This window comes from Apodemus sylvaticus, chromosome 11 (assembly GCF_947179515.1).
Source record: "Apodemus sylvaticus chromosome 11, mApoSyl1.1, whole genome shotgun sequence".
NCBI lineage: Eukaryota > Metazoa > Chordata > Mammalia > Rodentia > Muridae > Apodemus > Apodemus sylvaticus.
Window position 1 is genome coordinate 39,489,987 of NC_067482.1, and position 24,583 is coordinate 39,514,569.

The following is a 24,583-nucleotide window of genomic DNA, read 5'->3' on the forward strand; positions in this document are numbered from 1 at the left end:
GAATTCTGCACTGAATCCATCTGGTCCTGTGCTTTTTTTGGTTGGAAGACTTTCTATGACTCCTTCTATTTCTTTAGGCATTATGGGACTGTTTAGATGGTCTAGTTGGTCCTGATTTAATTTTGGTATTTGGTATCTGTCAAGGAAATTGTCCATTTCCTCCAGATTCTCCAGTTGTGTTGAGTATAGGCTCTTGTAGTAGGATCTGATGATTTTTTGGATTTCCTCAGTTTCCGTTGTTATATCTCCCTTTTCATTTCTAAGTTTGTTAATTTGGATACTTTCTCTGTGCCCTTTGGTCATTCTGGCTAAGGGTTTATCTATCTTGTTGATTTTCTCAAAGAACCAGCTCCTGGTATTGTTGATTTTTTGTATGGTTCTCTTTGTTTCTACTTGATTGTTTTCGGCCCTGAGTTTGATGATTTCCTGCCTTCTACTCCTCCTGGGCGAAATAGCTTCTTTTTGTTCTAAGGCTTTCAGGTGTGTCATTAAGCTGGTAATGTATGCTCTCTCCATTTTCTTTTTGGAGGCACTCAGGGCTATGAGTTTTCCTCTTAGCACTGCTTTCATTGTGTCCCATAGATTTGGGTATGTTGTGTTTTCATTTTCATTGTGTTCTAAAAAGTCTTTAATTTCTTTCTTTATTTCTTCCTTGACCAAGGTATCATTGAGTAGAGTATTGTTCAGTTTCCACGTGTATGTGGGCTTTCTGTTGTTTCTGTTGCTATTGAAGACCACTTTTACTCCATAGTGATCAGATAGGAGGCATGGGATTAGTTCGATCTTCTTATATTTGTTGAGGTCTGTCTTGTGACCAATTATATGGTCGATTTTGGAGAAGGTACCATGAGGTGCTGAGAAAAAGGTATATTCTTTTGTTTTAGGATAGAATGTTCTATATATATCTGTTAAATCTAATTGGTCCAAAGCTTCAATTAGTTTCATTGTGTCCCTGTTTAGTTTCTGTTTTCCTGATCGGTCCATTGAGGAAAGTGCAGTGTTGAAGTCACCCACAATTATTGTGTTAGGTGCAATGTGTGCTTTTAGTTTTAATAAAGTTTCTTTTACGAAAGAGGGTGCCCTTGCATTTGGTGCATAGATGTTCAGGATTGACAGTTCTTCTTTTTGTATTTTTCCTTTGACCAGCAAGAAGTGTCCCTCAGGGTCTCTTTTGATGACTTTGGGTTGAAAGTCAATTTTATCTGATATTAAAATGGCTACTCCAGCTTGTTTCCTGAGACCATTTGCTTGTAAAATTGTCTTCCAGCCTTTTACTCTAAGGTAGTGTTTGTCTTTGACCCTGAGGTGTGTTTCCTGTAAGCAGCAAAATGTAGGGTCCTGTTTACGTATCCATTCAGTTAGTCTGTGTCTTTTTATTGGGGCATTAAGTCCATTGATGTTAAGAGATATTAAGGAATAGTGATTGTTACTTCCTATCATTTTTGACGTTATTTTTTAAATTTGAATGCTTAACTTCTTTTGGGTTTGATGAAAGGTTACTATCTTGCTTTTTCCAGGGTGAAGTTTCCCTCCTTGTATTGGTGTTGTCCTCCTATTATCCTTTTTAGGGCCGGGTTTGTGGATAGATATTGGGTAAACTTGGTTTTGTCATGAAATATCTTAGTTTCTCCATCTATGGTGATTGAGAGTTTTGCTGGATATAGTAGTTTTGGTTGGCATTTGTGTTCTCTTAGAGTCTGCATGAGATCTGCCCAGGACCTTCTAGCCTTCATAGTCTCAGGTGAAAAGTCTGCTGTGATTCTGATAGGTCTTCCTTTATATGTTACTTGGCCTTTTTCTCTTACTGCCTTTAGTATTCTTTCTTTGTTTAGAACATTTGGTGTTTTGATTATTATGTGACGGGAAGTATTTCTGTTCTGGTCCAGTCTGTTTGGAGTTCTGTAGGCTTCTTGTATATTCATGGGCATCTCTCTCTTTAGGTTAGGGAAGTTTTCTTCCATAATTTTATTGAAGATGTTTGCTGGCCCTTTAAGTTGTAAATCTTCACTCTCATCTATGCCTATAATCCTTAGGTTTGGTCTTCTCATTGTGTCCTGGATTTCCTGGATATTTTGGGTTACAAGCTTTTTGCATTTTGCATTTTCTTTAACTGTTGAGTCCATGGTTTCTATGGAATCTTCAGCATCTGAGATTCTTTCTTCTATCTCTTGTATTCTGTTGTTGATATTTGCATCTCTGTCCCCTGATTTCTTCCCAAGGCTTTCTATCTCCAAAGTTGTCTCCCTTTGAGTTTTCTTAGTTGTTTCTACTTCTGATTTTAGATCCTGGATGGTTTTGCTTAGCTCCTTCACTTGCATGTTTGTGTTTTCCTGTAATTCTTTAAGAGATTTTTGTGTTTCCTCTTTCATGAGCTCAGCCTGTTGACCAAAGTTCTCCTGTATTTCTTTAAGAGATTTTTGTGTTTTGTCTTTCATGACCTCAGCCTGTTGAGCAAAGTTCTCCTGTATTTCTTTAAGTGTTTTTTGCATTTCCTCCTTGTTGGCTTTTGTATTCTCCTGGATTTCTTTCAATGATTTTTGTGTTTCCCTTGCAAGGGCTTCTAACTTTTGATCCATTTTCTCCTGAATTTCTTTATGTATGACCTTCATGTGTTCCTGTACCAGCATCATGACCAGTGATTTTAAATCCAAATCTTGTTTTACTGGTGTGCTGGGGTATCCAGGACATGTTGGTAGAGGAGAATTGGGTTCAGATGTTGCCATATTGCCTTGATTTCTGTTAGTGACGTTCCTGCGTTTGCCTTTTGCCATCTAGTTCTCACTGGTGTTAGTTTATCTTCTCAGTGCTGGACTCACCAGTGCAAGCTGCCCCTTCCCAGTTGGCCTCTGGTGCACAGCTTACCTCCTGCACTGCTTGTAGACAGTGTGCTGCTGCCCAGGCTGTTCCGATCCCAAAGCAGGCACCATAAGGCTCCTGCTGGGGCCTGCTGGATTCACTGGAGCACACTGACTTCTCCCAGCTGGCTGCCCGGAAGCCCAGCTAGCCACTTGCAGGACTTGGAGATGTAATGCTGCCGCCCAGACTGATCTGGATCCGGAAGCGGAGAGAGTAGAGCTAAGGGCTTCTGCCTGAAGCCTTGTCCCAGATTGTGTCTGTGGAGCAGATGGAGCCCGTGTGCACTCCCTGGGAGTGCTGATGGTGTATGCTACTGTGACCTCCCCTGTGTTCTGCTCACTCCGCTGGGCAGCCGATCCGCCAACCGGGCTGTCGCACACAAGGTTAGCCTGGCCGCCCAGTCCAGGCAAAAGCCTGGGAGGCCAAGGTCCGAGCAAAGTTCCCCTAGGGCTATGACTGTTAATTGGGTCTGCCAGGTGACTAGGATGGCGGGCGTGCGCGCCCGCGCTCCCTGAAAGCACCGGGGAGTCTGCTTTGCTAACAATCACCTGGGCGGGTTGACTCACAGATGGCCCACCAAGCCGCCCAGTTCTTGGGGTCAGTCCTGTGCCTTTTGGGGCCTGGACCCCTGCTTTGTTAGCCTTAGGCTATGCCTGTTACAGGTCTGCCCGCCTGAGCACTCTGTCGTCCTGCAGGCAAAATGGCGGCGGTGCGCTCGTAGGCCTGGGCAAAAAAACCTCCTGCCTGGGTTGGCACCCCGATGGCCCCCCAACCCGCCCAGGGCCTGGGTGCAGGCTAACGCCCGTCGGGCTCAGACCACCGCGGTGTTGGCCTCTGATTATGTTTGTGTACCTCAGTCCGATCCGTGGAGTACGGAACCAAGATGGATGCACCTCTCCTGACTGGTGGGAGGCCGAGTTCTGAAGTGGCCTCCGTGCAGGAAAGGCGCCGCACAACTGCAGCTGCTTGCTGCCTGGCTGGTCAGCGAAGGTCAGTGGTCGTGGGCGCAGGGCCTAACTGGTCCCTGTGACGCCTTGGTTCCACTGCTGATGGCCCTTCAGCTGGAGCAGCCACTGCTGCCGCTGCTGCTGCCGCTGCCGCCCCCAAAATATCTGGACCCCATTTTTTAATAGGGTTATTTGATTCTCTGGAAACTAACTTCTTGAGTTCTTTATATACATTTGATATTAGCCCTCTATCTGATATAGGATTAGTAAAGATCTTTTGCCAATTTGTTAGCTGCCATTTTGTCCTATTGACTATGTCCTTTGCCTTACAGAAGCTTTGCAGTTTTATGATGTCCTATTTGTCGATTCTTGGTCTTATAGCATAAGCCATTGGTGTTCTGTTCAGAAACTTTTCCCTGTGCCCATGTGTTCAAGGTTTGTCCCTACTTTCTCCTCTATAAGCTTCAGTGTGTCTAGTTTTATGTGTAGATCTTTCATCCATTTGGACTTTAGCTTTGTACAAGGAGATAAGCATGGGTTGATTTGCATTTTTCTGCATGGAGACCTCCAGTTGATCCAGCATCATTTGTTAAAAATGCTGTCTTTTTTTCCAGTGGAATTTTTTTAGCTCCTTTGTCAAATATCAAGTGACTGTACGTGTGTGGGTTCTTTTGGGTCTTCAATTCTATTCCATTGATCTTCCTGCCTGTCTGAATATGAATACCAAACAGTTTTTATCACTATCGCTCTGTAGTAGAGATTGAGGTAAGGGATGGTTATTCCCCCAGAATATCTTTTGTTGTGGAGAATAGTTTTTGCTATCCTGGGTTATTTGTTATTCAAGATGAATTTGAGAATTGCTCTTTCTAGATCAATGAAGAATTGATTTGGAATTTTGATGGGGATTGCATTGAATCTGTAGATGGCTTTTGGCAAGATGACCATTTTATTATATTGATCATGCCAATCCATGAACATGGGAGATCTTTCCATCTTCTGAGACTTTCTTCGATTTCTTCCTTCAGAGACTTAAAGTTCTTGTCATATAGACCCATCACTTGCTTTGTCAGGGTCACACCTAGGTATGAAATATTATTTGGGACTATTGTGAAGGGTGTCATTTCCATAATTTCTTTCTCATCTTGTTTATTCTTTGGGTAGAGGAAAGGCTACTGATTTGCTTGAGTTAATTTTATATCCAGCCACTTTGCTGAGTTGTTTATCAGCTTTAGGAGTTCTTTGATGGAAGTCTTGGGGTCGCTTAAGTATACTATCATATCATCTGCAAATAATGATAGTTTGACTTCTCCCTTTCCAATTTGTATTCCTTTTACCTCTTTTTGCTGCCTGATTGCTCTGGCTAGGACTTCAAGTACTATATTGAATAGATAGGGAGAGAGTGGGCAGACTTGTCTGGTCCCTGATTTTAGTGGGCTTGCCTCAAGTTTCTCTCTATTTAGTATGATGTTAGCTACAGCTTTGCAGTATTGTTTTCACTATGTTTAGGTATGTGCCTTGGATTCCCGATCTCTCCAAGACTTTTATCATGAAGGGATGCTGAACTTTGTCAAAAATAAAATCAGAAATGAAAAGGGAAACATAACAACAGAAACTGTGGAAATTCAAAACTCATCAGATCCTACTACAAGAGTTTACACTCAACAAAGTTTGAAAACCTGGATAAAATGGATAACTTTCTAGATACATACCAGGTGCCAATGTTAAAACAGGATTAAATAAACCATCTAAATATTCCCATAAGCCCTGAAGAAATCAAAACAACCCTGAGATTTCACCTCACACCAGTCAGAATGGCTAAGGTCAAAAACTCAGGAGACAACAGGTGTTGGCGAGGATGTGGAGAAAGAGGAACACTCCTCCACTGCTGGTGGGATGGCAAGATGGTGCAACCACTTTGGAAATCAGTCTGGCGGTTCCTCAGAAAACTGGGCATGTCACTTCCTGAGGACCCTGTTATACCACTCCTGGGCATATATCCAGAGGATTCTTCAGCATGCAATAAGGACACATGCTCCACTATGTTCATAGCAGCCCTATTTGTAGTAGCCAGAAGCTGGAAAGAACCTAGGTGTCCTTCAACGGAGGAATGGATACAAAAAATGTGGTATATTTGCACAATGGAGTACTATTCAGCCATTAGAAACAATGAATTCATGAAATTCTTAGACAAATGGATGGAGCTGGAGAACATCATACTAAGTGAGGTAACCCAGTCTCAAAAGATCAATCATGGTATGCACACACTGATAAGTGGATATTAGCCTAGAAACTTTGAATACCCAAGACATAATCCACAAATTAAATGATGTCCAAAAAGAATGGAGGAGTGGCCCCTGGTTCTGGAAAGACTCAGTGTAAGAGTATAGGGGAATTCCAGAACAGGGAAGTGGGAAGGGGTGGATGGAAGAACAGTGGGACGGAAGAGGGCTTATGGGACTTGCGGGGAGTAGGGACCCAGAAAAGGGGAAATCATTTGCAATGTAAATAAAAAGTATATCAATAAAAAAAAAACAAAAAAAAAAGGAAAAGTTAACAGTTGAGTCCTAAAGTCCACCACTAAGCTAAAAGTGCTACACAATTTTAATAATAAGATCTAGAGTATATGTCATAACCAGAGATGAGATACATTCAAAATAAACCCTACTTTGATTCATTATTGTATGGGTCTGGCTCTTCCTTCATTTTTCCCCTTCAGTTAGTTTTAATTATTTATAGTTATTTATTTGTTCATTTATAGATTTTTCTTATACAATATATCTTGACTCTAGTTTGCCCTCCCTCTATTGCTTTGAGCTCCTCCCCACCTTCCTGGATATCACATCTTTTCAAAAGCTTAGTTGTAATACAAAATTTAGAATTTGAAAGGCAGTTAGCATAAAATATTAATAACAAATTTTAATATACTGATTTAATACACTTGTTTTTTAGATTAATGCTTTCAAGGTACCATTAGCTAATATGTGCTGGAGGATAAAGATATAATATATAGTTCATTTGAAAAATAAGTAGGAAGCTGGGGAATTACAAGCCATTACTGAAAGGCTGTAGGGTTTTGCTGGAAGGCTTTCTTGAAAGAAGGTTACCTTCTCTGACTTTAGTACTCAAGGATAAGGAACATTAGGAAATTTAGACTCATCTCAAAATGCTTTCAATGTGTTTTCACAAGTGACAAGTGATGCTAAAATTGTGTGGTTTGAATTCTTATACTAATCACACACTTAAAGGATATAAGATGAGTGATGAAAGCCACACAGAATTTCCAGAGTCTGAAAACAAGTTAATAGAGAAAAACTGGGACCTATAACTAAAGGATAGAAAGTAGCTCAAAAAACAGGTATGGTTCCTCAGTCTTACATTTGAGTAGAACAATTACTTCTCTCTGTTGGGAGCTTGCCTGGAAGCTTCAAATGCAATGAGAGGTGCCTTTCAGGGAGGAGACTCTCATGTCAAGTTGATTTTGATTATTCAAAACCCTCTTTCCAAAGTGTGTAATACCTTTAGCAAGGAGAGATTACCTTCAAGTTCCAAAAGGTAACCAAAGGCAATAACTACTGCTAGTGTGGTTTAGGAAGAGTCTTCTTTTTTTTAGGCAATTTGCAGGTTGGTGGGTGGGGAGGGGAGCACTATTATCCCATGTAACATAATTCCATTACATACACACACACACACAAACACACACACACACACACACACAGAGAGAGAGAGAGAGAGAGAGAAACACACCTACACACACACACACACACACAAATACTTTTAAGCAGGCCTATAGAATTTTATATGTGTATATGCCATGTGTGAATGTTATTAATTTGTACATAAAAGTAAAATATGATACATCTGCATCATGGGTAGATGTTGAAGCAAATATTTATGGTAATCAAATCTGTTGCAAAAAGAAAATCAGTGGACAATAGTATTTGCATGATGTATTTTATGTAGTCAATCTTAAGAAATCAAAGAAAAATTGAGGCTGCAAGGAGCAGGGTTGGAGAACATGTTGGAGGTTTCAATGTCACAAACTACAAATTATATGTTTTATTTCTTTGCTTCTGATTTTGTTTTGTGAGACAGCATCTTCTAATATAACTTAGGCTATGTACACATATTTTAAAGTGTGTGTGTTTGTATGTGTGTGTGTGTGTGTGTGTGTGTGTGTGTAGAGGCTTAAATTTTTTCAAAACCTACTTTATTTAGGGTTCTTATATGCTCAACCTCCCTTCTAGCCCAATAAACAGCATTAGAGAAAAAAGAATGGAAGGTTAATAGGAAAAGAGACCTTCTAAATAGGTGCTGACTCAACAAGAGGTCTGAGTCCTATTTAGAATGGACCTATTTAGAAGTAGTCCCTTGGAGTGATTCCACTCTTTCCTGTTACCATACCAACAATTCAGTTCAGTAGCAAAGACCAAATATGAATCAGTAATGGGGAAAATCCAGAAGAAACAGCATAGCTCTGTCAACTCTGCATGAGTCCATGGAAGCCAGGAGAATCAGCTGAAATGCCATGCGAAGTTCTGTGGCATTTCCCTCTAAGAAGTAATGACCAGTGAAAACCAGTGAAGACCAGTGAAGACTAGAGAAGCATTGTGTGGCATAGCAATGCAAGAGCATCTTCTCATTGTGTGGGGGGTTCCATTTTTGTTCTGCTTAAACATCATGTTTCCTCTCAAGTGTCTGTTTTCAGCAAAGAATCACATGTTCTCATACAAGACAGCTTCAAGGAAAGCATCAGGTGACAAAACTGATGGCTTAAAAAAACCAGAAATTTCCACTTTGGTTATACATATATATTTATATACATACATATACATATGTATAACAGATAAACATACATATATTCCTTCCATACTAAATTAGGTATGCACACAAAAATTTATGTTATATTTAATAAAATTGCTAGTTTTTCTTTGTAGCATAAAAGTAAAGTATCTTTGCTTCATTTCATTTTTTCTGCCACATACTAGGTTGAGCACATGGCTTTGTGGTTATTCAGCAAGTGCTGTCCTCATGGTCACATTTCAGGAAGAATCTTTGAAATAGTCAAAACTGAATTCTTGTTGCTTGTACTATTTACATAACTGTGGGAAAATACCCTAGACTTGTCATTTTTAATCTATAATGTATTTATATACACACATATATGACAATGACCAAATTTTATATATACAGATACATGTGTGTATATATATGACTTTTCAAAGCAAATATAAACCATATATAAGGATATATATGCATATATATGTGACTTAAATTCTAATATTCATGAAAATATTCAACACCCTTTAGACAAACATTTAAAGTAACATTTTTGATGTTTATGTGAAGTAAAAAGGTAAGAAAAAGAAAACATCTGGGAATAGAGATCCTCTGACTCAGACCTCTTGTTGAGTCAGCACCAAGGAACAAGTGGAAATGTGGCTATGAATTCAGGATCCCATTTTTTACTCCAGGTGAGTTACTTACTGAACATGTGACAATACTAGATAAACTCACTGCTCCAAGACACACCCATCTCTACAATTCACCATGGTGACACAGTAATGATAAAATCCCTACAGTGTGTGCCATGCACACTATACACTGAGTCTTAATGAATACATCCTTAATGTTTCAGTAAACAGAAGAAAAGAAAAATGTATGTCTCCTAAATGTTTCCCTAGCCATTGTGGATGAATCTCAGTTTGTACAGTGTTCCTCGTGTATACACAAAGCCTTAATCATGACAATAAAACTGGTCATTTGGTATGTGTGTGAAATCCCAACATTAGGCTAGTAGATACAGTATAAACAGAAATTCAAAGCCATCTTCAACTACATTGCTAATGTGAGGTCAGCCAGAACTACAAAGTTACTTTCTCAAAATGTAAAATCAATACAAAAGATACAAAATATAAACCATGAAAACAAACTATTTGATAACTGGAGTTTGATCTTAGAATCAAATGGTGAAGAACTAAAACCAAATCTGCAATGCATCTCTGAGCTCCATATGAGGATGTATACACACACTTAAGACACACACACACACACACACACACACACACACAGACATACACACACACACATGCACACACATGCACACACATGCATACATACAAGCACAGGCATATGCACACACACTTTCTCACACACTTACACATACACAAATAAATGCTTAAAATGAATAGAAATAAACAGTTTTACAGTATAAATTTGAGCATATAATCTAGTCCCCATTAACAGCCCATTAGGCAAGATCTAAGCTTTCTTTCATCAAGATTTTATTATTATTCTTAAGGAATTTATTAGGTTAAATTCTGAAGCCAGTTTTTAGCACTATCAGCTCTTACCCTACCCTTTCACCCTTTCTAAAATGAAGACATAAGCCCAAGAGGAAAAAGAGCAAATGTGTGCTACTATGTAAGTGCCATTTAAACCTTAGACTGATGATTTCAGAATCTTTCTTGTCTTTATTGACTAAATAAATGTCACGTGTGTTTGAAATAGCATAAGTCTACAAGATTAAAGGAAGCAAGTTATAGAGAACATGCCACGCAGCGACTTGACTCACACCAACTGCAGATGGACATGACAGTGAGTTCACCTCTCACAAGTTTTGTCTTTCACATGGTCTGATGTTGAGCACTGGTGAGAAAATGTGGTCAGAGAGAATCTACACTTATGTGATAATCCATACTTTTACTAATCTCTTAACCCTTTTCCATAATAGTGCCGTGAAGAGCCAATTGTATGCTATGTTTTATTAGATTTCCTGGAACTTATCCCATTAATTTGATTTTAGTTGTTCTACTGGATTGTCATGGTGGGGCTCTTCAGCCAGATGGCTAGACATGGTTTTCATGACATTATCTTTCTGAGTTGTTCACGATGACTTGTACTAAGGATCTTCCTCTTTAGCCTCTGATACACATCTGTATTACTACAACTGCCAATCAGATAGACTCATTGGAAAGTTATAGAAACAGATATTCAATGTCATAACAATATAACGTAAACACCTCAGAAGGAATTGAAAAACCTACTCCTCATATGAGTCTTATTGCTGTATTAAAAATATTCAAAGTGCATCTGGTTTGGACTGTTTTGATGACTCTTAAAATATCTTGTGGGAAGTAGAATATCCTTGCCATACGCTCCAGTCTTAGTTCATTGATTGCCTTATTGAGCTGTGCTGACTTTCTAGTGGAAAGCCGATTCATTTTATAATTTATCATTGGAAAAGCTAATGAAAACCTCAGATGCTTTTTTGCTCTCCTGGAATATGTGTCTTTCCTAATGACTTTTAAATGATGTGGCTCTCAACCATGACCTTTGATTTCATCTCTCCAAGATGCAAATTAAGATAGCATTGAAATTAAAATGTGGTATTAAGTGAAGTAAAGATGTTTCTGGTATTTTGAAAGATGCATGGACCATGCCATGTTTCAAAGTTCATTATTTACTTAACTAACCTGTTCCCGTGTGGTTTCCTGAAATAACTACAACAGTATTTCCCAATGCATATGTTCTAACAGTAAGAGTTTGACTTGTCTCCCATGAACAGCTCACTCCAGGGCTGCTTCTTCATAGTCTTTAGACCAGAAAGGAAGGCAAAGCATTACAGTGAGACATGGTACAACTTAAAGACTTGTCCAGGCACTACCAGTCACAATGAAATGGTGAAGCTCCAGGAGTCTCCAGCATCATCTGGAACAGCAACATCAGCAGTGTGCTTTAATGGCCAAAGACACATGCGTAAGAGAAATTAAACAGTTAACTATTACTACATCTCAGTGAATAACCTAGGTAAGAACTCAAAATCAAACAATTGGACTATCCTGGGAATCATCTCTGAAAATAAACAGTTCTAAGAAAGCTTCACACTCCTGCACCATGAAGCATTAATGCATGTAGGAAATGCATCCTCATAAAAAATGCCAGCAGATAAAATTCATCAAATTGAGTTTCATGGCAGAGAAAGTGTTTGCTAAATATTACCATGATCTTCTGGGATGACAATGAAGAAGTTTGTGACCAGCAATAACTCAAAGAGATCACAAAGCTCTAGCTTCAGCAAACTTTTTACTGAGGCTACGTTTCTGACTCTAGGCAATGAATTCAAAATAGCATCTCATGCAAATGATAATTTCACCTTTAAAGAGCTTTTTATTTCACTTAGTATGTGTGTGCATATGTATGTGTATTGATGTGTTTGTGTGTTAGTTTATGTGTGTCTGTGTGTGTGTGTGAACATGAATGTGAGAGTGCATATGCACACCAGAAGTCAATGTAAAGTATTTTTCTATATCTTTCTCAATGTTCACAATTTTAAGAAAAGGCCTCTCACTAAGTCCAGAGCTCACAAATGGATTACTATAGCCAGAAATTTGTGGGGTACTTTCAGCAGGCCTAAAAATTGCAGATACAATAGGTCATTTACCATTTTTAACAAAGCAGGATATAATATCCCAGGTAGTTTCAACTGTTAAATAAAACATCCCAGAAATATTTGAGACAGTATCAGTGGATCCTGTCCATCAGATTGGACTATAAATATGTGTGTGAAATATTTTAATTAATAATGAAATAGGAAGGATTAGCTAGATAGAAGTGCCATTCACAGGCACACATGGACTAGGACTGCCTAAGTCCTTACCAGACTTAGCAAGCCAGTAATCAATATTATGTTATGGTTTCTGTCTCAGTTAATCCCACTAATATCAGGGACTAGACAAGGATGCCCTCTCTCTCCATACTTATTCAATATAATACTTGAAATTCTAGCTAGAACAATTAGCCAATAAAAGGAAGTCAAAGTATACAAATTGGAAAGGAAGAAGTCATATTATCACTATTTGCAGATTATACAATAATATACTTAAGCAACAACAACAAAAAAACAAACAAACAAAAAAAAAACAAAAAACTCCACCAGTGAACTCCTACAGCTGACAAACAACTTCAGCAAAGTAGCTGGATAAAAATTGCATGGTATTAGTATAGTGGCAGAAGGTAGATCATTGGAATAAAATTGAAGATACAGAAATGAATCCGTACACTTATGGTCATTTGATCTTTGACAAAGGAGCTAAAACTATCCAGTTGAAAAAGATAGCCTTGTCAACAAATGATGCTAGTTCAACTGGCTGGTAGCATGCAGAAGATTCCAAATTGATCCATTCTTATCTCCTTGTACAAAGCTCAAGTCCAAGTGGGTCAAGTACCTCCCCAAAAAACAAGACACACTCAAACTAATAGGATAGAAAGTGGGGAAAAGCCTTAAGCACATGGGCACAAGGGGAAATTTCCTAAACATAATACCAATAGCTTATGCTTTAAGATAAGAATTGACAAATGGGAAATTACAAAGTTTCTATAAGGCAAAGGACACCGTCAAGAGGACAAAATGTCAACCAACAAATTGGGAAAGGATCTTTACTAAGCCTTCATTTAACATCAAGTTAATATCCAATAAATACAAAGAATTCAAGAAGTTAGACTCCAGAGAACCAAATACCCCTATTTAAAATGGGGTACAGAGCTAAACAAAGAAATTTCAACTGAGAAATATCGAATGGCTGAGAAGCACCTAAAGAAATGTTCAACATCCTTAGTCATCAGGGAAATGCAAATCAAAACCACCCTGAGATTTCACCTCAAACCAGTCAGAATCGCTAAAATCAGAAACTCAAGAGACAGCAAATGCTTGCTAAGATGTGAAAAAAGAGGAACACTTCTCCAGGGCTAGTGGGATTGCAACCTGTTACAACCACTCTGTAAATCTGTTTGGCAGTTTCTCAGAAAATTGGGCCTAATACTACTAGAGAACCTTACTATACCACTCCTGGGCATATACCCAGAGAATTCTCCAGCATGTACTACGGACAAATGCTCCACTATGTTCTTTGCAGTCTTATGTATAATAGCCAAAAGCTGGAAGGATCCCAGATGTCACTCAACAGGTAATGGAATGAATAAGGATAATGTGTTACATTTACTCAGTGGACTACTACTCAGCTATTAAAAACAATGAATTCATGAAAAACCTAGGCAAATGGATGGAACTAGAAAATATCATCCTGATTGAGGTAACACAATCACAAAAGAACACACATGGTATGTACTCACTGGTAAGTGGATATTAGCCAAGAAATTTGGAATACCTAAGATACAATTCACAGATCAAATGAAGCTCAAGAAGAAGGAAGAAAAAAAGTATGGACTCTCTGGTCCTTCTTAGAAAAGGGAACAAAATACCCACAGGAGGAGATACAGAGACAAAGTGTGAAGCAGAGACTTAGGGAAAGACCATGCAGAGGCTGCACTTAGGGATCCATCCCATATGCTGTTACAAAACCCAGACACTACTATGGATGCCCACAAGTGCTTGCTGACCATAACCTGGTGTAGCTGTCACCTAGGAAGCTCTGCCTGTGCATGACAAATACAGAGGTGGATACTCTCAGCCTGCCATTGAACTGAGCACAGTGTCCCCAAGGGAGGCACTGGAGAAAGGAACCAAGGAGCTGAAGGGATTTGCAGTGCCATAGAAGGAAAAATAACATGAGCCACCCAGTATCCACAGAGCTCCCAGGGACTGAATCATCAACCAAAGGAGTACACATGGAGAGACACATGGCTCCAGATGCATAAGTAGCATAGTGTGGTCTTGTTGGACTTCTAAGGGAGGGGAGTCCCTTGGTCCTGAGAAGGCTCAATGTCCCAGTGAAGGGGAATACCAGGAGAGAGAAGTGGAAGTGGGTGGGTGAACAGGGGGATGAGGGATTGGTTAAGGGATTTTCAGGGGGAGAAACCAGGAAAAGGGACAATATTTGAAATGTAAATAAAGAATATATCTAATAAAAATGAAAAAGAAAAAAAGAAAAATCAGAGAAGTTTTATTGATTTGTGTGACTATTCTCCTTAGGCTGTAGAATTTATGATGACATTATTTCATAGAAAAGCATTCTTTTAGGGCTTAAGATATGTCCAGCAGTTACCTTTTATAGAGGACCTGAGACTGTTTTTTGGTACATATGACAGCCTTCTCACAACTGCCATCAAAACTAGTTCCAGAAGCTTCTAATGTCTGCCATCTCTTCAGAGAGCAATACTTACATGTTCTTACTCATACAATGACAATCATTCTTTCTGACTTTCTGTCTCTTTGTCTCTGTGTCTCCTTCTACAAATACACACACACACACACACACACACACACACTCACATTTGAATGAGAGAGTTGTAACACAAAAGTGTGAATATCCAATATATACAAATAACTCAAGAAGTTCGACTGCAGAGAAACACATAATCCTAATAAAAATAAGTTACAGAGCTAAAAAAAAATTCCCAACTGAGGAATATTGAATGGCTGGGAAGCACCTAAAGAAATGTTCGACATGTTTAGTCATCAGAGAATTTCAAATCAAAACAACCCTATGATTCCACCTCACACTAGTCAGAATGGCTAAGATTAAAAGCTCAGGTGACAGCAGATGCTGGCAAGAACATGGAGAAATGGGAACACTGCTCTAGTGTTGGTGGGATTGCAAGATGGCACAGCCACGCTGGAAATCACCCTGGCAGTTCCTCAGAAAATTTGACATAGTACTACCTGAGGATACCACTCCTGCGCATATACCCAAAAGATACTCTAACATATAACAAGGACACACTCCACTATTCTCATAGCAGCCTTATTTATAACAACCAGAAGCTGTAAAGAACCCAGATGTCCTTCAACATAGGAATGGATATAGAAAATGTGGCACATTTGCACAAAGGAGTACTACTCAGCTATTAAAAACAATGACTTCATGAAAATCACAGGCAAATGGATGGAACTAAAAAATATCATCTAGAGTGAGGTAACCCAGTTATAAAAGAACACACATGGTATGTAATCACTGAAAGTGGATTTTAGGCAAAAAGCTCAGAATACCCATGATACAACTCACAGATCATATGAAGCTCAAGAAGAAGGAAGGGCAAAGCATGGATGCTTTAGTCCTACTTAGAAAGGGCAACAAAATATTCAAAGGAGGACTTGGGAGGAAGAAAGAAGAGGGAGGGAATAAAAAGCGGGAGCAGGATCAGGTATGGGAGGAGACAGGGATATTATACAGAGGGTCAGGAGACTGAACATAGGTGTGTAGTAATAGAGGATGTATAACTGGTGACAGCTACCAGAAAGTCCCAGATGCCAGGAAAGCAAGAGACTCCAAGGACCCAATGGTGATGACATCAGCTGAAATACCCAAGAAAGAGTAGGGAGAACCTGTCGAGACCATATCCAGAGGTTAGGCAAGGCCCCCGCTTGGGGGATGGAGCCACCCACTTATCTCCAAATTTTTAACCCAGAGCTGCTCCTGTCTATGTAAAATACAGGAACAAAGTGTGGAGCAGAGACTGAAGGAAAGGCCATTCAGAGACTGTCCCACCTGGGGATCCATCCCATATACAGATATCAAAACCAGATACTATTATGGATGCCAAGTGCTTGCTGACAGGGGCCTGATATAGCTGTGTCCTGAGGGGCTCTGCCAGAGCCTGAGAAATACAGATGCTGATACTCTCAGCCAATTATAGGACTGAGCATTGGGAACCCATGGAGGAGTTAGGGAAAGGATTGAAGGAGCTGAAAGGGTTTTCAACCCCATGGAGAGAACAAAAGTATCAACCAACCACGATCTGCCCCCCCCACCCCCGGAGCTCTCAGGGAGTAAATTACCAACCAAAGAGTACAAATTGAGGGACCTATGACTCTAGCTGCGTATATAGAAGAGGATGGGATTATCTTGCACAATGGGAGGAGAGGCCCTTGGTCTTGTGAAGGCTCAATGCCCTTGAGTAGAGGAATGCCCAGACCGTGTGTTGGGAGTGGGTAGGTGGGTGTGCGAGCATCCTCATAAAAGCAGGAAGAGAGGGGATTTGGGAGAGGATAAGGGGTTTGTGGAAGAAAAAATGAAAAAGAGGAGAACATTTGAAATGTAAATAAATGAAATATCCAATACAAAATAAAAGAAAACATATACATTAAAATAAGAAAGAAAAATAATACTGTAAATATTAAGTAGAAAAATCAAATGTACTTCAGCACCCTGGAGAGATCTATATTCTAAACTAAGATTATGCAAGTATTTATTTTAAGCTATAACTTGAAAGTTTACATGAAAAATCTAGGAAAGCTAAGTACTTATTAAAATCAGTTACAAAGGATTCATTATGATATACAATGAATGTATTTCATTTTTTACACTCAATTATTATTTATTCTTTCTCAAATATACTTGCTTTCTTCTTATGTTAAAAATATTTCCACAACAAAATCTCATTCCTTTGTCTTAACTGTACTGTCTGCCCCAATGAAAAGGTTCTTATTTATAAAGAATTTTAAATTAGAATTAATAGAAATTATTGCTCCAGGGTCTGAACAATGTGGGAATTATTTATCATATTTTTTACACAAATTCAAAAATGTGACTATTACAAAATCTTCTTTTCCATTTTCCTATCAAAGCTTGTCTATTTGTCCTGGACTGTTCTGGTATATCACTTGATTTGTTATGTACTTTATCTGAATATGAAACATCTACTGAAAGTATTATAAAAACCTTTCATATGTTGTCAGGGACTTTCATGATTTTATTAGAGACACAATCAATATCATATCATCAATACTAAAAATAAATAAGTAAATATATATATACATATACATATATATATATATATATATATATGGAAGATATCTATTACTCTCTATTACACAAAACCTTCATATATATACTCACAAATCACAAAGATTACCTACTATCACATATTAATATTTATAGAATATGATCCATTCATTGACAGGGATGAATGAACTGTGTGCAGACAGCAAACAATACCAGAATTCTGGGTAGTGATTGCAAATATCTCACTCACAGACTCTAAACACAATAGCCTTTGTAGCTAAACAGAAATCCATGCTAACAGAGTAGCAATCATGGACATATTATTGTTACTATACTAACTGTGGAAAAATATTTCTAGAGAACTGTAAAAAAAAATGCTGTGACAGTTCTTACTATCTGTATCTTGCATTCTTTTAGCATACAATTTCTTTTGTGTGAATATATAAATATTTGAATAAATGGCATATTTATAACTCAATTTTCAAAAAAATGATTGCTAACACTGCCCAGCTAAATATACCTCCATCCATACTTTTATTTTTAATGCTATTTGCTAGACCAGCAGTGGAGAATTTCTCATTCTGTTTTGTGTCTGGAAATCTTTTCTGTGTTGAACACATGTATATATCTTCTTAAGACTGGCAGAATTCCAGAGCATCTTCAAGGGCTTTCTTTTATGAAATAAGATTTTTTCCTGAAGTCTAAAATTCCCACACATTTCTTGCCTTTTGCTAATAAAAATTATTTTAGAGAAACACATCATTTTATTTTAATAGTGCTAAAACACCTAAATTTATTAGTAGCACACATACAATTAAGGAAATAATAAATAATTATATTAAGTTTCTCTTAAGTGTGTTGAGGACTTTAGATATCAATTCTGGTATATTGTTTTTAGTGGTTGGTGTGGGGTTTGTCATTTTTCCACAATACCACTTGCCTTTGGTTAATGAGGTCTCATTTTAACCTGATCAGCTAATGTATTTTTGAAGGATAAATCTGAAGAATAATGGAGGAGATTATCATGAGAGGATACAGTAAAAACAAGAGAAAATAAATGCTAATATGATACACCAATATCTAAAGTAATTATATTTCATGGAAGGTAAGGTATAACACAGACTCTGAAGATGGAAATATGGAGAGGTAAGACTTTACATTTCTGAAACCATAGGCTGCATCTTGACAAACTCAATAAATCTTTCCAATAACTTAAAAGCTGATATTAAGTAAAGGTAACATTATATTGAGTAGCATGTCATAAAATAAATAATAATATTAAAATAAAATTTATTTTTGAGATAGGGAAATTGTACTTAGACACAGGGATTTTAAGAGTAGTCATTTTCCAATAACTTCCAAAATGAGACTTAAAAACACACTTTGACACCTATTATTATTTAAGTTTATCTTGCATAAATTTCACTAAATTGTGCATGTCATATCTAAAACACCCTCCTGGCTTGACTCTTAATGACACCATTAAAAATACAATAGAAGAAATTCTTTTCAGAATAGGACAATGACATGAACAAAGGCTCTCCTGAAAAATGCACGGCATGGTTTATCAAGTTTTAAAAATCAAGCATGATAGCTTTGACTGACAATTTGACTAGATTTTAAAAACACTGATGATATTAGTGCAACATTTTACTGTGGGCTTCTTTCTAGAATGGAGAAGTGAGCACAGGAAAACCTGCATAAATGTAGGCCATGCATAGCGCCATACCATTCACAAGTCTTTAAAAAGAGAAAAAGGAGAAGGATAACTGAAGACTAACTCTGCTTCATGCTTACCCATGTGAGCATGTTTCTGTCAGTACAGCTTTCAGCCACTCCTATTACTGTGCCTTCTCTACCATGGCACACTTTATCTTTAAACCATTAGTCAATAAAGTCCTCCATCCTTGAGTTCCTTCTTGTCAAGTGTTGAATCACAACAATGCATCACTGTACAAATAATACTAAAGTGGGGCGGATAAGAAAGTAGGAAGGTCATAATAATTTGGTTCATAAAACACTACAGGGAATTTTAAAGAATTTGGACTTTGAAGGGAAAGAGATAGGAAGTCATTAACTGTTTCAAGAAGAGTTCTAAAATTATCTGATTCTTGGCACAGCCATATCTTATGGGAAAAGTAGAATCCATAAAACCAGTACTCCTGCCTGTCAAAGATCCAGCAAGGAAGAGCCTAGTAATGCAATTACTGTTTTGTAGTCTTGCACTTGGGTCTTGATCTCCATATGTTGCCTGTTTTGGGTGATTTTAATATTTCTACTTCTTGGGATGTTGCATTGATGAAAATGTTCTTAGGGATCTTTTAATTCTTCTTCCAGGAGTATTGCATCTAAGTTTCCCCAAGAAAGTCCTGAACATACTGCCCCTCCATATTTAAGGAAATATCTTTATCTGACCCTGCTTGAAGGTCTTCCTATAGCCATGGAAGTTGTGATTCAAACAAAGATGCCAGAAATCTATTTATGAGGCTCTCACTCCAAGATACCCTTTCAAAGATGCCTCTGTACTTACTCAGGAACAGGATAATCAGAACAAAATAAAGAATATTCAGTAGGTAAGATAAGTTAATATCAGAACAGGTTGAAAGTCTCTTGTTCCTACACACTTAGGAAACTATGTGTCATTTAAGAGTGGGAATTGAATATGCTATGCCTCCATAGGAGCATGCAGCAACAAAATTTTATTGCATGAAGTTATCTCTGTCCTACATAGGGGTTTATATTCATGGAGAAAGAATGTTTGGGATAAATAATATAATAATACAATACTAAGACTGCCAGATTTAGAAAAGTTAGGTCATATAAGATCATTGTGTTTTCATATGACCAAGGAGCAAAGGAATAGTAAGATTAGACATATAAATAAATTCTACAAGGACATAAAATGCCAACATTATTTTTAGACAAAAAATGAATCATAACTGCAACAGCTTTGTCCTGAGGATTTTTCTTCAGCCTAATGACAATTAGCACTCTGACCATTAAAGTTAATAATTCACTGCTTGGGGCTTCACAATATGCCCAGCCTGGCTTGGAGATATTCTTTCTCTCTAGTGACCTTGAAAATACGGTACTCTTCAATATTGGGTTATGTGGTTAATAGGGGAAATGCCAGTAAACTGTAAAATGTTTGTCACTCTTTATCAATGATGACTAAATTTATGACTATGAGAACCTTAAGATACATTTCCAGGGACAAAAGTGATATGATTTATGTCTTGGAACAATTTGAAATTATTCCTGCTTACTGAATTCTGTCTAAATAAAGAAGCACTTTGACTGTTTGTGAGTCAGGAGGCAAGATTCCCCTGATCCCACTGCTTCCCTTTCTCCTCCCTTGCTGAGTCCTAATTTCCTCTCAGGATCTGACAATTACTGCATCTGCCCCCAGGAAGATTGTCAAGTACTTCAGAAGACATTCTAGTACTATAGCTTAAAAAACAAAGAAACAAACTACGAATCATCTAATCAAGAAGTTACAAAATGACCCCCTGTTGACCATGTCAACAAAAGAAATTATGTTCTCCTCACTAATAAAACATTTTTGAAAATGTATACTCTATCTACACAGAATGCTTTGAAAGAATGGATAAATTTTGACAACATTAATTCACCAAATTGTAATTTCTCTGGGTAGGTGTATATTTTTGTCTTCTTTGTCGTAAGCAAAGCCTTTAAAGACAGAGCCATTTCTTCAGACCTAAGCAGATACATTTTATTCCACAAGATAATAATTTTTGTCAAACTACTTTCAAACTTCTTAGTGTCTAACCTCACCATTTAGGAAAGAAAAGGTAATTTGATAAATCAAGGAATTATATAAAACTTTACTTTGGGCCAGATTGATTCATGCTGAAAAGAATAATTCACATTTTTTATTTTGTTCTTTTAAGCTTTTCTGTTAATAGCTACAACATTGAATTTTATCTAAATTAGACAAAATACATGTTCCATTTGACAGAATTCCTGAGTGGCTCACATAGTATATCTTAATATATTTTATATCAATTTGTTATATTTCTACCACTTTTTATATTTATTTGGGAGCATCATTTGTTCTAGGAGGTGATCAAATAATTCATTACCATATTTTCTATGGATATTTTAGAATAATCCCTTATTTTTGAGGAATTAGATGCTTTCTGGCTCTCTAAGGTATTTCTGAAGTTTATTTTCTAGGGAAACAGTGTTTTGTTACTGAGACACATTTGTGTGGTGTGCTGACTCTTATTGGAGTTCAATTGTTCTAAATCATGTAAAAATATAAAAGTCAGAAATTTGGTACATATGCAGGTTTGTGTATATATTTGCTTCTCTGTCTCTGTGTGTGCATGTGTCTATATGTATGTCTCTCTGTGACTTGTATACATGTGTCGGCGTTGTGTGTCCCTGTTGTTTGTCTGTTTTATGTGTCCCTGTGTATGTCTGTGTTATATATGTCTATGCTGTGTGTGTGTGTGTGTGTGTGTGTGAGAGAGAGAGAGAGAGAGAGAGAGAGAGAGAGAGAGAGAGAGAGAGAGAGGATGCTGCACACGTATAAGTGTAGTGAGTGGTTTTACCATGCTAGAAATGAGAATGATTACAAAAGGGAGAGTGAACTCAGCTTATTGTACTGAGGTGAGTTTCAATATGTCTGTGCACAGTGTTAATTTTATAAAGGAACATGTTAACTCATCTCAGTTTTCTCAAGTAATGTTGCTCTTTTTATTTCTGTTCCCAATGACATGAAGATTATTCTAAGTTTTTTAATGTAATACTGTTCCCATAAGATATTGTCAGGTTAAATTGCAGTCATTAAATCTGGGGAATGTGTTCTCTCTTCTCTCTGAATATAACAACAAAGCCAGTCTAACCAAACATTATGAAAGACTTGATCACAGAAGCATCCTCCTCCATGTTTGTAAAGGGAGAATAGCACAGAAGCATTCTGAAAAATGACAACCTAGAACATTTCTACAGGAAAATGTCCTAGATGGAGCAAAGCTGAAAAGAACCTAGCTTGTTCATATGTCAAACTGTACAGGAGAATTCCATTTTTGCCTCAGAAAAAGTAGGACATTAAGTGAATTTTTTCAAGAAAAATTTAAGGAGGGGCTTAGCCAGGGTGTGCTGAAGGGCTCTTCATTGCCTCTTTGTTACAACAGATATATTATATTATGTGTTTTATGGAGTTCAGTATGCTGACATAATAGTCATTTACATGAAGATTCTTACTTTGAATCAAATTCAGGAAACAATTTTTTATATTCTTCCTGTAGAAACATTCATCTTTCTTTACGTAGCAGCAATGATTCAAGCTACAAGGACATGGAATTGCAATGGGACAGATGTTTTGTATATGCCTAGAACTATCTTCATAATGTATTTATCTTTCTGCTTCAAATTTTGTTTAAGGTTTGAAAGTAAACCAAGTACTTGAAGTAATCCCAATAAACTACAATATGGGGGAAAAGAGGATGCACATGAATCCAGCCTAGGCTCAATTTGTAAATGAGACCAGATAATGCAGTGAGACCTTGTACACACACACACACACACACACACACACACACACACACACATACATAGCTTAAAAATTATGATGCCATTATATACATATATAAACAGATGACATTACCCAGTATGATTTATTGCTTTACATCTTTTTTTTAATAAAAAGGGATGTGGAACACATTGAAAGCACATAAAGCCCTTAAAAATCTTATAGATATCATTAAGCAAAATATTTCTAAATTCCAACTTCTAAACACATACCTTTGATGTGTGCATTTACAAATGATTTCTTTTTTACATTTTTTGACTAATTGTGTTTGCAGATGGATACACAGCTGTGGTCCCACAGACATGAAGGCAGAATCTATAGTAGGATAGTAAATTCCTTCCTCTGATACTCTGGATTACTCAAGAGAGACAGGATCTCTTCAAAAACTTGAAACTTAATGTTTATAGTTACTTTACAGGCCAGCAAAGACCAGCGATTTTGTGTCTGCACTGTTCCTGCCAGCACTGAGGTACGTGCACACATGGCCATATTGTCTTTTTAGGTAGTGTTTTGGGATCCAAAACTAGTTTCTAACATTTGCCCTGCCAATGACTTACAACCTCAGCCATCTGCTTAGTCCTTGTATGATTTCTTTGATTTAATATACATGACTTACTTCTTTCAGTATTTTGAACTATACATTCTTTCTTCAAATATCCACGTTGCCTTTACATTTTGTTAGATACAATGTCAATCATTTGAGATATAAGACAAAGAATGCTTGAGCCCAGCTAATAAGTTGCTCATGAAATTGTGTTTAGAAGCTGCAGCAGTGGCAGTAACAGCAACAGTAGCTGGTCCAGTAGAAGGGCCATCAGCAGTAGAACCAAGGTGACAGGGTCCAGGCAGGCCTTACACCCGCTACCGCTGACCTTCGTCGGCCAGCTGGGCTGCAAGCACTGGCAGATTTACAACACCTTTCACCCCACAGAAGCTACATCAGAACTCTGCCTCCTGCCAATCAGTTATGAGAGTCTCTCTGCCTTCTTGGATCTCGAGCACCAGAGAAATCAGACAGACTGAGGTACGCAAATATAACCCAAGGCCAACATCAAGGGGGTCTAAGCCCGATGAGCATTGGCCTGCACCCAGGCTCTGGGCTGTTGGAGGGGGGGCATCAGTGTGCCAACCCGGCCAGGAGAGCACTGCCATTTTGACTATAGGATGCCAGAGAGTTCTAGCAGGCAAAGTCAGCAAAGAGTCATAGCCCAAGGCTAACATAGCGGGGGTCTAACTGACCCTTTGAACTGACCCCAGGCCCTGGCCTACTCGGTGGGCCATCTGTGTGCCAACCTGGCCAGGAGGTTGTTAGCCTAGTAGACTCTCCCTGCACTTTCAGGGAGCACACACACACTCCGCCATCCTGGCCTCCTGACAAAACCAATTAACAGTCATAGCCAGAGGGGAACTTTGCTCAGGCCTTAGCCTACCAGGCTTTTGCCTAGACTCAGGGCCTCAGCAGCTAGGCTAGCCTTGTGTGCACCAACCCGGTTGGGAGATCGGCTGCCCAGCAGAGAGACCAACACTCAGAAAAGGTCCCG